Raw genomic sequence first — 12,252 nt, forward strand, 5'->3', positions numbered from 1 at the left:
AAGAATTACAATATGTGCAATTTGCTTTGTTTTCTTTAGACGTTCACCTTAATGAGCTGAATTTTATACACCCTTTTTTGTGCGCTTTTTTGTCGTTTTTTGATAGCATGTCATCTGCAAACTACCCATGAAGAAAATTCTTGCGTATTTTTGAAGGACCAGAGACACAAAACAGGACGAAAAATGCAAGTACAGATACGCACGTAACCTCTACCCACGAAACAGTTATTCACAAATACGCAATTACTTTCTCTCAGGGCTAGTTTGCAGATGACACGCTGTCAAAAAACGACGGAATAAAAGGACAAACGGTGTATAATGGTTCAAATGGCTCTGAGCACTATGGGACTTAACTTCTGAGGTCATCAGTCCCCTAGAACTTAGAACTACTTAAACCTAACTAACCTAAGGACATCACACACATCCATGCCTGAGGCAGGATTCGAACCTGCGACCGTAGCGGTCGCGCGGTTCCAGACTGAAGCGCTTAGAACCGCTCGGCCACTCCGGCCGGCGGGTGTATGATAATGCATTTCATTTAGCGATGTAATTTTAGGGTGAGCTTCTAAACAAAACAAAGCAAATTGCTCATATTGTAATTCTTAGGTCTACAACAGCTAAATTGTTATAAATTTGACATTTTACTTTACAGAAGTATATTTGACGCACAGAAGACGACACATAAGTGTCTAAACATGTCTGGGTAAATATAAACAACAAACTAAGGCTGATTTTCGGAACAACCTAATTTTTAAAACGCGAACACGGAAGAACATGAAGAGGAGCTTCAAACCTTTGTAAAATGAGTACCTCAAAGCAAAGCCAAGCGTGGTGTTTCATTTCGTTCCCTCATTCGCTTCGGGATACTTCACTCTTTCTTTTTCTTGTCATCACGGTAAATGATAACAGCCAAATAGTTGCAGGATAAAGATTTATTAAAATCCTTGACCACGGTTTCGGTATATCTAAATATACCTTCATCAGAAGTAAAATAGACTAAAATTGCATCCTGCAGTGTAGATATATATAGAACAACCGTGCCAAAGGCGTCGTCCAAAATTATGTTGTATAATTGTATAAGTGGAGATGATGTTTTAACTACTGACGACGCCTTTGGCACGATTGTTTTATGTATCTCCACTGCAGGATGTGATTTTAGTGTATTTTACTTCTGATGAAGGTATATTTAGATATACCGTAATTGTGGTCAAGGATTTTAATAAATCTTTAACCTGCAACTGTTTGGCTGCTATCATTTACCGAGAAAAAGTTCAACAGTTTCGGTTTCAGCAATGTTTAAAATCTTTTTCTCGTCAGTTAGTATATTTTGAGTTTGTTGCACTTGTTAATAAGGACGGTCATCCAAAGAAGCAGCTGGAACGACACAACTTTTTGTGTGTCAGTTCGAATGTAAAAAATAGGAGGTGTGTAGATACACCTGTCCTTAACACATAAAGAATGTTGTTTTTAATCCATCGGAACTGTTACAGTATAATTCAGAGAATAAAGCGAGTTTAATTTACATAGTTACTGGAAATGAATCAAATTAATTCTACAGGACACCGACCACTGTCCACTCACAGTTCGCCTCTGATCCGAGATACCGTCTCGTGCGTGTGCAGGGACTTCATTCGAGACTCCTACAGCGGGACAGGAGTCAGCCAGCGATCGGAAATGGGCGGTACAAGAGGAAGAGTGGTGCTGACTTGTCAGTCGCTTCAGCCAGTCCTTTGTTCCAACCTCCCACCCCGGCGGCCCTTCCGACCACAGAATTACGGGCGCGTTGTCTGACCAGATGGCAGGAAGCGCTTTCGGTCCATGCCGCTGTTTTAAATTCAGCTTCCTGTCCGCATTCACGGCACGGGACAGGAACTACGACAGCACAATCGAATTCTGCGCAAATGGTGAACGCAGAGGGCAGGAAAAACAGGGATTCGTGTGTAAAAAAGGTGGGAATACATATGCCCGCTCTTTTTCCGTCAGAATAAATGTAAAGTGACCTCTGACCTGAATGTAAGCGAATGGACGTTTGATTTTCCAGTACTTGAAATTATGACATGTGGGAAGAAATGTGTGAACAAGGTATCTGGTATTTTTCACATTTTCAGTGTAGCGACGATATAGCGGTGTGTGAGGGTGACAAATGTACAAAGAGGATTTACTATGTGGTTTAGCACAAGATAATAGGAAAAGTCCACTATGACGTGGTAAAGACATTTGAGCGTTAAAGTTGAGCAGTATGTTAGTGGACTGTCGTATGCACATACTGAGAAAATGACGATTGTTTTATGGAGACTATGGGGAATAAACTGTAAATACAGAATACAGTATAAGCTATTGAAATGTGAAGCTGTGGGTGAATCCTGAAGATTAGATTAGGAAATCGAATAACTAATAAAGTGGGGAAAAAGGAGCTTTATGACAGAACTTGGCTAAAAGAAGGGATAGAATGGGACGTCACATCCTTTCTCATCAAGTAATAGTTAATTAGACGGCTGAGTTACGTGTGCGCTGGCGGTGGGGTAGAAAGTGAAGAGAGAGACCAAGTCTGAACGGTAATAAACAGGGTCAAATGTATGTAGTTTGCTGCACTTATGCAGAGGCTATGAAGAGCCATGCATGGGACAAACTACTGCAGAAAGGTTCATACAATCACTGAAGACCACGACAGCAAGATGTTACTCTACTCTGCTGATTCTGACTCGTTGCAACGGGTCAGGTCTTTGCAACAGGTCCGTTTGCGAGGACGTTGCGGAATCTGTATGACAAGTTTGACTTCTCACAACTCGTAACAAATTACTTCCGTATTTCCGCATACATATCGGCCTACCCGCTCTATACAAAGACCTGGAATATATTGGCCACTATCAACTAAGCGAACACTTACACAAATTGGTCACATTTGACAAATATCAGTTCTGTTTTCGTAAACACCATAGCACAATCACTGCACTAATATTGGTACTAACACACTTCAGCAGAGCTTTCCATACCACCCACTTTGATACACTCGCGTGGTATACTGCGCTGGTTTGTACAGTGAGGCGACAAAAGTCATAGAATAGAGATATACTCATTTACAGATGGCGGTGGTATCGTGCACATAAGGTATAATAGGGCAGTAAATTGGCGGAGCTGTAATTTGTATTCGGGCGATTCATGAAAATAGGTTTCCGACGTGAATATGGACTCTTGACGGGATTTAAATGACTTTAAACGCGGAATGGTAGCTGTAGCTAGACGCATGGGACATTCAAGTTCAAAAATCGTTAGGAAATTCAGTATTTCAGGATCCACAGTGTCAAGAGAGTGCCGGGAATAGTAAATTTCAGGCATTACCTCTGACTACGGAGAACACAGTAGCCGACGGCCTTCACTTAACGACCGAGAGCTGCGGCATTTGCGTAGAGTTGTCGGTGCTAACAGACAAGAAACACTGCGTGAAATAACCGCGGGAATCAATGTGGGACGTACGATGAACGTATCCGTAGGACAGTGCGGTGAAATTTGGCGTTGATGAGCTATGGCAGCAAATGACGCGAGTGCTTTTGATAACAGCACGACATCACCTGCAGCGCCTCTCCTGGACTCGTGGCCATATTAGTTGGACCCCATACAACTGGGAAACTGTGCCTGCCGGCCGCGGTGGCCGTGCGGTTCTAGGCGCTCCAGTCCGGAGCCGCGCTGCTGCTACGGTCGCAGGTTCGAATCCTGCCTCGGGCGTGGATGTGTGTGATGTCCTTAGGTTAGGTAGGTTTAAGTAGTTCTAAGTTCTAGGGGACTGATGACCACAGCAGTTGAGTCCCATAGTGCTCAGAGCCATTGGCCATTGGAAACTGTGCCTGGTGAGAAGAGTCGCGATGCCAGTTGGCAAGAGCGTTCGACTGTGGCGCAGACCTTGGATCTAAGTTCTCAAGAAGACACTTCGCGACCTGTTGCGGCTCCATAATGGTGTGGGCTGTGTTTCCATTGAACGGATTGGGTCTTCTGGTCCAAATGCACTGGAAATAGCTATTTTCCGCTACTTGGAGACCATTTGCGGCCATTCATGGACTTCATGTTTCCAAACAACAATGGAATTTTCACCAGGCCAGAACTGTTCGCGACTGGTTCGAATAACATTCTGGACAATTCGAACGAATTATTTGGTCACCCACATTGCCCGACGTGAATCCCATCTAATGTTTATGGGACATAATCAAAAGGTCAGTTCGTGCACAACATCCTGCACCGGCAATATTTTGGCAATCACGGACGGCTATAGAGACAGCATGGCTCAATATCTCTGCAGGGGACTTCCAACGACTTGCGTACATGCCATGTTTAGTTGCTGCACTACACCGGACGAAAGGAGGTCTTACACGATATTAGGAGGTATCAATTGACATTTGTCACGTCAGTGTTCAGTGTAAACTATCTACGAAGTAGACAATGGATGCTATCTGTGGAAATGAAAAATCTTCTTGGTATCGCAGCTCGTGGTCTTGCGGTAGCGTTGTCGCTTCCCGCGCACGGGGTCCCGGGTTCGATTCCCGGCGGGGTCGGGGATTTTTCCTGCCTCGAGATGACTGGGTGGTGTTGGGTCGTCTTTATCATCGTCATTCATCCCCATTACGGTCGGAGGAAGGCAATGGCAAACCACCCCCACTAGGGCCTTGCCCAGTATAGCGGTGCGGGTCTCCCCTAAGCTCCTCGGAGTATGGGACTTCATCATCATCATTAAGATATGTCAGGAGAGCCAGAGGGACCCGTTCTGGTTTCACTACTGTTCTTCTTGTATGTCAATAACGACACGTAATTGGTTTTTCCTCCCGTAAAAATCGTTTCTGTGCCGATGACCACCTTATCTTATGAGCCAGATTAGATGATGCCAGTAGTACCACCGTCCAGTTTAATGACGATCTGCTTTCATTAATCAGATAGACACAACCCCAGTACAGAAATTAAATGCGAAGAAACTCTTAAGTATCTTTAGCAGCCCATCGTCAATTAATTAGTACCGGATTCGTGAACAGTTGCCCCCGACTTTTCTCGACGATGTCCCAGTACCGTAGAACTTGAGTTCTTTTTTGGTGAATGCCTTAGTTGGGAATAAAATAGACACAACGTGAAAAAAATGGTTCAAATGGCTCTGAGCACTATGGGACTCAACTGCTGAGGTCATTAGTCCCCTAGAACTTAGAACTACTTAAACCTAACTAACCTAAGGACATCACAAACATCCATGCCCGAGGCAGGATTCGAACCTGCGACCGTAGCGGTCTTGCGGTTCCAGACTGCAGCGCCTTTAACCGCACGGCCACTTCGGCCAGCCACAACGTGAAGGGCGAATCTAATTTGGCCCTGCGCCCACCGGGAATTTGGAGATGCTTCCACAGGATGTGAAACGTAAACTCATGTGGTCACTTGCTGTTACTGATTTTCACTGTCGTGATGTAATCCAATGCCATAAGAGTTGTAAAGACTACGGACGTGTTTCGAGCAGCCGGGAATATTTCAGTATGATACAACCAACGCTATATCATGCGCTACTTACGCCCATTTAGAAGAGTTGGGGCCCGACTAGTTACGTCACACTGGACTCATTCTAGAGTACGGCGGTCAGTTCCTCGCACGGCGGTCCAGATTTTAGTTTTTCCAGAATTGTTACGGCGAATGTCAACACTGTTGTCTATCTTGAAGTTTTCCCGGCATATTGATTGGTCCACCATATTTCGGGCTTGCAGCCGGATCACGTTGACATCTTGGCACGATATTTCGGCTAATAAACATGCAGCCATCATCTGAAGATGGCTGCATGTTTGTTAGCCGAAATATCGTGCCAAGATGTCAACGTGATCCGGGTGCAAGCCCGAAATATGATGGACCAGTCAACATTGTTTCTTTAAGACTGCACGACCCAATTGCTGTGTCTCTGCCCCCTCCCCATCCCCCCACACCCAAACACCACAATCCGATTTTTTTTTTCTTTATCGATTTTGAATTCCCTCCGAAGGGGGCGGGCTGGCAGCAGCTTACTACGCTGCTCTACAGCCTACAGACTTTTTTTTAAAAAAAAGGAAGAAGAAAGAAACAAGGAAAAAACAGGCGATAAAATGGTGATTTAAAGTGGAAAATGGCGTAAAAATGCGGAAAGTTAAAACAGAAAGCAAAAGGGGACGGAAATGTTGATAAAATACACAGGAATCAGACAAGTAACATAGTAGACACACAATTAAAAAACATGGCGACAGTCTTGTTTCTGTTCGCAAGTGATAAAAAGCACACCCAGCGACAGTATGATGGCTGTTCGCTACACTTCCCAAAAGACACAACACGGAGCACGCACTGGAAAAACACACTGTAAAACACCGCACGGCACAAAGATGGCACTCCCGACCCAAGGCAGATGGGGGGGGGGGACTGGAGTAGGGGGAAAAAACAAGGAGGGAGGAGAGGAAAAAACGAAAAGGGGGGGGAACCAAGGAGGGAGAGGACTAATAAAGGGGGAGAAGGGCAAACGTGAGACGGAATGAGAGGAGGCAGAGGAGGGAAATGTAAAAGGACTTGGGGGAGAGAAGGGGGCAAAGAGAGGGGAGGTGTGGAAGAAAGAGGATGGAGGGGGGGGAGAGGGAACCCGGGAAAAGGACAGAGGAAAGGAGGGGGAGTGAGGATCAGAGTTGATATGAGGGATAAATGGAGGGAGAGAGGGCATCATCCGGGAGGGGGAGTTGATGGAAGCCACCTTGGGAAAGGAGATGTAGGGTGTAGAGATGGAGGGTAGGGGGGACACAACGGTGAAGACGTGGCAGGGGGCGGGGATCAGAGAGGAGAGGAGCAACCAGGGGGTGAATGGGTTCAAGACGGCGGGAGGTGTAGAGGATCACAATCCGAGCTTGTGCTGCACCTCTTATGACCTTGTCATCGACAGAACCTTAGACCCTACCAGTACAAAGACTCACTGGCTGTGCACATCCATAAAAGAAAAACATTCGCAAACTGCTTCTCCGTAACTGCTGGCCGCCTATAAAAAAGCAGGTATTGAATTTGAACACTTTTCAGTGTACTGGTAAGCTTACTTGACGAAAATTGGTCAAGGCAATGCGTATTCACAGATGAATCGTTAAGTCTTTACAGATGGCGCAGCGATCGAGGTGGCACTTGCTCGACCGCGCATCCACTGCCTCTACGTGGACATAAGGAAGTATCCTTTACTGAGATATTAGTTTTCAAGTGGACATTCTACGTAAATGTTGGTAAATATAAGTACGTGACACAATCGCAAAAAGGAGCAACCGTGTTTGACTGTGGCCGTGGCCATAAGTAGTGCGAAGATGCAGGATTTGTTGGTGTTTCGCGGGGGACTGTTCCGCGTGTCTACAAGCGGTGGTGTAACACCCATGGACGGGAAACACAACGCCAGAATTGGGGTTGGAGAAAGATCATGACAGAAAGGTACTGCAGGCGTGTTTCAGGGCTTGTGAAACAAAAGAGCTTCCAAATCCGACAGACATTGTTGCACGCAGGCAGATCCATCCTCACCTGTTAGCGAAAGAACATTGAGACAGGAAGAGCATGCAATAAAATTTTGGAGTCGGTCACTTCGCAAGAGACGATGACGCACGTCGCTGAGTGCACTGAAGGCCAAATGAAGCATTGCATCCTGAAGGTGTGCAAGATGAGGTCTGCGAGCTTTTCAGGATTTGTCCTGATCGTGAACTGGACCCGCTTTCAAATTACCACTAAGGTGAACCGGGATGATTATTTAAACATTATAAATGATCAGCTGTTGCCTTTCAGTAAACATATGCATGATGCTATCCCCATATTTCAAGATGACAATGGCAGAGTTCATCGGGCTAGAAGAATATGACACATGTCTGCTGAACACTCCCCTACCCTATTACATCTCAACAGGCTCACAAAATCACCTCGGTTGAACGCTACAGAATACCTTTGGGATATGTTGGAACAGCAGGTAAATTGCCATCACCATTGCCGCAGTTTGGTGCAATTGCGCGAACAAATCCTCAGCCGTTTGTTTATCCTGGATGCGACGTACCTGCACAGCCTCGTGGGCTCACTTTCTAACCACATCCAAGTGGTTGTCGATTCCAGAGGGGATTCACGACATAATAAATGAAGCTTGTAATGACTTCCCTAAAGGCGACTAATGTTTTTGTATGGTACCTGAAGGATTTACTTTAGTCAACCTAGCAAAACAACATGTATGGTCACTTCTGTCTGTCACACAAGAAAGTAAACTTTCATATTTTCTCCCAGTCGCGCATCTTTCTCTTTTCGTTTAGTACGCTGTCATGCCGCTTGCCTTCCTCCTCTTTTCGTTACATGTGTTTCTGTCACGTTCCTTGTTTAGTCTCTCCGCCAGCCTTATGCCTATTGCAGGCAGTGTCCCTTCTCATATCTCCCTATATTTTCACATTATTATTCTACCTTTCCCAAACTAATATAAACAATTCTATTGTTTCTGTTAAAACCATTGCACAATTATGTCATAACTGTTTTTGAGTGGCGTATTCGAAATTAGATGTAAAACATTTTGGTGTAATGACCTTCAACAAGGATAAAAAATAAACAAATTTCGATAAAATTGATAGAGAGCGCAGTCAGTCACAAATCGTTAAAACAGCTTTATTTTATTACCATGACCATTTTTGGTCTATCATCCCCGTCTTCGGACGACTACTCTTATTTTGCTACACTATTGTATTGCTCAGCAGCATGTCGTCCGCTCCTGTGGTCGGTGTAATATTCGTGTAGTTATCAGCACTTTATATGCTGCGTGCATGACGTCAGTAACGCAGAAAAATGTGCTACGGATTATAATATATGAACTGAGTGTTTTATACCCACTTTCATTTATTCTAGTTATTATCGTTCCGTCTCATTCTCGTCTTTATGTATTACTGGGAGGGTGAACACATACATCGCATAAATAACAGTGGAATAAACACGTAACAAAACTCTTCATATCACTTTTAGCTTTAAACATGTGCTTCACAAGTAACGTTTTTATTTAAAATGCAAAGGTCACCCACTTACCAAAGATGTTACTCATTTCCATCAATCTTTGAGGATAATCTTTACATTGCAAACAAAATAATTACATGTAAAGTACGTATCTAAAAATGCAAATGACATGAAGAACTTTGTGAAGTGGTTATTTGCCACTGCTATTTGTGTAATATATGTGTACATCCTCAGGGAAATACATAAGGAGGAAACGACGCTGACTTGTGCATGTAACTCGGTAACTCAGTCCTGAGGTTAGATAAGTTTTGTGAATGAAAAGTTTATATTAATGATCGGACACTATTCTGGGAGAAAATAGGACTAAAATACTAAATTTAAAGAAAAAACTGTAGTGATTTACCAGAATATTAGGGCATATAGCATAAATGCTAAATCAGGACTGAAATGCGGGTTTTCAGGTATTGCTTTCATGTAATTTTATTTTTAACCTGACAACCCAAATAAAGTGATGAATTTTATCTATAAACTAACAACCGAAATAAATAAATATATTTATGTAAGTACCACAAAATAGTATTTTATTGTTATACCTGAAATTAAAAGTCAGAAATTTTTTATAATTCTACTTTTTTGTGGAATTACAAAACACAATTCCTTTCTTCGGTGAAACAAAGATATATTTTATATTTATTGCACGGCATACATATGAAACCTTTGCATCCAGACAACAGACACTTAGAAAGACTTTTCTGGTTTTATGCATTATCTCAGGTAGGTGCATGGCATTGGGACATCGTTGTTATATGTGGCACCACAGCATTTGGTTTCTCGGGCGTTTCCTCATTGGAAACGGATTATCTTTGTCATCACATTCCTCCTGTTCATCTTCCTCTTTCATTCTCTGTTATGACTATGAAAATGTAGGCAGTTTAAAAAAAAGAAAAAAGAAAGAAAGAAAGAAAAGTATCATCCTTTTGTGATGAGGAAGCAAACAAGGAGGCCGGCCGGGGTGGCCGTGCGTTTCTAGGCGCTACAGTCTGGAACCGCGTGACTGCTACGGTCGCAGGTTCGAATCCTGCCTCGGGCATGGATGTGTGTAATGTCATTAGGTTAGTTAGGTTTAATTGGTTCTAAGTTCTAGGGGACTGATGACCGCAGCAGTTAAGTCCCATAATGCTCAAAGCCATTTGAACCAGACAAGGAGGTATTCAAAAGCGTTGGGATATTAGAGTGTATATTATAGTAACTATATTATACTAAATATAAATACATTATAGTACAAAATTACAAAAAGCAAGAAGGAATTACCTTTATTTCTCGGAGCAATGCTAACACTACGGTAAACAGGTTTCTTCAGTGAGATGCTGAAACCTAGTTGGGGCTTGCAGAAACAAAAAAAAGTGATTCACAGAAATCTCATTGCGTTAAGTACACGCTAGAGTCAGACAGCAAATTTTGACAATACTGTGTATGCTACATACATGGTGGAGGTAATAACTTACATGTTACCAGTTTTAGCACGTTATCACATTTTTCACTGTATTAGAGGACCACACGCGGACGGGGGATCACCCTAGCGAAGACATGGGCTGCATCTGGGGAAATCGTCCCCGGTAGCTCGGTGGTCAGCGCGACAGAATGTCAATCCAAAGGGCCCGGGTTCGATTCCCGGCTGGGTCGGAGATTTTTCTCCGCTCAGGGACTGGGTGTTGTGTTGTCCTAATCATCATCATTTCATCCCCATCGACACGCAAGTCGCCGAAGTGGCTTCAAATCGGAAGTGTTGCACCAGGCGAACGGTCTACCCGACGGGAGGCTCTCGTCACACGACATTATTATTATTATTATTAGTATTATTATTAATGGGGAAAGCCATTGAGGTAAGCGACTTTGACAGAAGGGCAGATTATTATTACCCCGAGACTGTGAACGAGCATCTCGAAAACTGCGAAGCTGGTCGAATGTTCGCGAGCTACTGTCGTGAACATTTTACGGAAAGAGATAGAAGGACAGCGATACTACCATTAGGCGCTAAATGGTTGGACGTCCACGACTGTTAACAGAACGTGTGGTTCGGAGGCTTGTCTGCTCTGTAAAGTAGGATAGATGGTGATCTGTGGCATCTCGGCCGAAAGAACACAATGCTGGTGCGCGCACAAGTGTTTCGGAGCACACCGTTCATTTACATTGCTGAAAACGGAGCTTAACAGCAGATCAGCCCTACGTGCTCACCCAACGAATCGTCAGTTACGATTGCAGTGGGTACGGAACCCTCGAGATTCGACCGTCGATCAATGGAAACGAGTCGCCTCTTCGGGTGAATCTCATTATTGCTATATTAGGCCGCTGGTCGTCTCCACAAAAGCAGTCATCGAAGTGAACGGGTGCACGAAACGTGCGGCGTGCCACGGACGCAGGCTGGTGCGAGCAGTATTATGGTATGGAAGACATTTTCCTGCGGTTCTATGGAACCCGTTGTAGTAATATAAGACATTCTGACAGGTGCGACACACCTGCATCACATCATGCTTGATGTCTTCCCCGACGGCGATGTCATTGTTTAGCAGGATAATTGAGCGTGCCTCTGAGCCAAAACCGTGCTACAGTGGTTTGAGAAGCATTATAACGAACTCATGTTGATGTCTCGGCGACCAAATTCGCCTGATGCAAATCCTATGGAACCCTTCTGGTCGCTAAAGCGCGCTATGACCACGTACGCAAATCACCGGCCCGTTAGAATGACATGACCTGTGTGTAGACATCTAACGCTACATACCTCCACAAAGCTACCAACAGACTATCGGATCCCTGATATGCAAAATTATTAATGTGTTTCGTTCCACATACGGAGAAACAAGCTATTAGGCAGGTGCTCATAATGTTTTGGCCCCTCAGTGTAATACTGTAGTAAAACGAATGTGGCCTCCTGAAGATGGGCACTATAGCTTGAAACCGATCGTAGCCGTGAAACAAAGCTGTTTTAAAGACTTTCGTGGCTGGTTGCGTTCCCCATGAACAGTTCTTAGCTGAATAGCAATCATGGGGCTCAGCAGGATCCAGCATACATAAAATAACACTAAATTTCGTACTTTGCTTCCGATATTCCGTTCACGGTGCTGCATTTCCCTCTGAAATTCCCCGGCGGACACGGCCAGCTTTTCACACGGTTAGTGCTTCGACGCTGTCGCACCCCGGGTTTCACGCAGCCGTAAGTTGCGAGCCGGCCGTAACGCACGGCCCACCAATCCGTTGGCCAATGGAGCGCCAAACTCGCCATTC

Source organism: Schistocerca piceifrons, chromosome 3 (genome assembly GCF_021461385.2).
Source record: "Schistocerca piceifrons isolate TAMUIC-IGC-003096 chromosome 3, iqSchPice1.1, whole genome shotgun sequence".
Classification (NCBI taxonomy): Eukaryota; Metazoa; Arthropoda; class Insecta; order Orthoptera; family Acrididae; genus Schistocerca; species Schistocerca piceifrons.